Source organism: Pagrus pagrus (assembly GCF_965226575.1).
Source record: "Pagrus pagrus genome assembly, chromosome: 15".
Taxonomy (NCBI): Eukaryota; Metazoa; Chordata; class Actinopteri; order Spariformes; family Sparidae; genus Pagrus; species Pagrus pagrus.
In genome coordinates, this window is record NC_140199.1 from 21,692,722 (window position 1) to 21,695,231 (window position 2,510).

Genomic DNA, 2,510 nt, shown 5'->3' on the forward strand with positions numbered 1-2,510 from the left:
GATTTTCCTCGTTAGATCCATGATGCAGAAGATGAGCCGCGCCTGCTCAGGCCTGTGAGAGCTGACCAATGAGAGCAGACCTGGCTTTTCAGGAGGGGGGCCTTAGTCCCCTAGTTAGCTGCATGGCTAACTGAGCTAACTACCTAATGGCAGCTACAGTTAGCAGCAATTAGCGGGTTACTCTGTGATATGCTGCCCCCTATTGGTTTGAAGCATAAATTCGACAGGTGGCCAATTCTTACACATTGCACCTTTACCTCAGAGTCCACTCACTAGCTTTCTCCAGCACTGTAATGATGCGTTTCATGGTCTTCATTAGCAGTTGGAGTTTCATCAAACCTCAGACCTTTCATCACTCGATTTTTGTCGAACTTCCCAGTTTCCTAACTCATGCACGAGATATGAGACTTACCCACAGACACAATTTTACGTCTTTCTTTCCACCAATTCCAAGCCTTCAAGCAATGTACTCCACACTCTGGCTTAACTAAGGATGTAGTTACTACTTTAACCTCCATCAGGCTTTGCTTCAGATCTGCTCAAACTTTTTTATTACATTGGGAAAAAAGAAAAAAAAAAAAGAAAAATACAGCGGCAGCTCCAGTGCAGTGAGGATAAAGTTTGTGACAGCGCTGCAGCTAATTTGACAAGAATCCACTAAAGACCCAAAATAATCTGTTCTTCCTCCCACTGAAAAGCTAATACTCCATCACGACTGCACAACCTTTTATGAGATCTGAAATGAGGAATGAGACAGTTATCAAATAAACGGTGCTCATTTTATGAAGCCGGCAGGCGAGAGGTACAAGTATGCATTACGGGGATGTCATCTATTCCTTAACCATAAATAGGAAACAAAACGCACACGAATCGGCAAATTAACTTGAGCTGCTTCTGATAAATAAGAAATCAAACTGCCGCACATTTGGTCCCCTGAGTGACATTACATGAGGAAGAGGACGAAGAGAAACATGCTCTGAATAGAACAATGGAGTCAGTGCTGAGTAAACAGAGCTACCAACAGATTTTTTTGATTTGTTTTTTTTTTGTTTTATTCACCAATTTTTTGCAATGATTAATCGATTATCGATTATTTTGATGATCCTTTAATTGGTTTGAGTAAGGAAAAAAAGTTTACATTCACTGATTTCACTTCTTAAATGTGAATATTTTCTGGTTTCTTTACTCCTCTATGACAGTAACCTGGACATCTTTGGGTTGTGGATAAAACAAGACATTTGAGGACGTCATCTTGAGATTTTTCACCATTTTCTGACATTTTATAGACCAAACAACCGTTTGATTGAGAAAATAATCAAAAGATGAATTAATCAACAAATCAAAATAATCAGTGGCAGCTTTACAACTCAGTCGATCATTTAATTGAATTCACTTTCTGTAACATTCCTATACCTGAAATCTTGCCCTCTTTGTTCACTTCATTATTGGAACTGAGATTACACGTCTGTGGATGCAATGCAAATGAACTCGAGGATTTGATGTTTGCAGCATTTACAGGCTGCAGATTGCCACACGCTCACAAAGCTGCAAGAAAAAGCGACACATCCATGCATACAGATTCACCCTGTACGTCAGCTTCCATATGAGGCTCATGTGACAAACGTTGCGTTTGGGCCTTGGATTCAATTTCTTGCCCTTTCAGATAATGCACCGTCCCCGAGAACACCTCTCGCCCATGTAATGAGCACTGGAGGAAAACAAAACACAGGGCAGAAAGCAAGCAAGTTCATGACTAATGATTGTAAATCCATTCGGAGGAGATAAACGCCGTCCTAGTCAACTGCCTGCCCACAGTCTAAGAAAGTGCCAGCTTTGTCAAACGTAGTCATGCTCAACCAAATATTAAACATCAAGGGTCTCTTGCTGACAGCAGCCCGGCTGCGCACTGTTATCCAGTTGCCTTATTATACTGAATAAATCCTCTCTATGTCAAGCACCATGCCTGGATTTTAAGACCTAATTTAATTCTGGCAATGTGCAGCTCTGATGTAGGCCCGTGTGTTTGTGCTCTGACGACACAAGCGCGAGACAGTGACGAACTGTGGTCTGAATGTGTCAAAGTCTTGAAACAGAAAAGCCTGCAGAGCAAAGTTGTTGGTTTTTTTAACATCCGACACCCTCAGGGCACATAAAATTGAATTCAAAATTAACAGTGATTAAATTACAGAAGGGGGCTTTCATTCAATCATCTCAATATTTCCTTTGGTCTCCTGGGAAATACATTTGTATTCATATAATTCAGGGCTGCCTGTATGGTGCATCTAATTGGATCTAAAGTTAGTAATCTTGTAAGAAGCATACGGTAAGAGTGGAGATCAGAGCTCAAAGAGCCAAGATTAGAGCCTGTGCCACAGTTGTGCAAAAAGTTCCTGACATCTAGACCATTTTTCATAAATTATTTAAAGAAGAGTGAGGAAATGTCTCCTGACCACGTGTGCTCTGGATAAATTGTATTGTGCACTATGAGGCAATATTCCAAGGCAGCATAA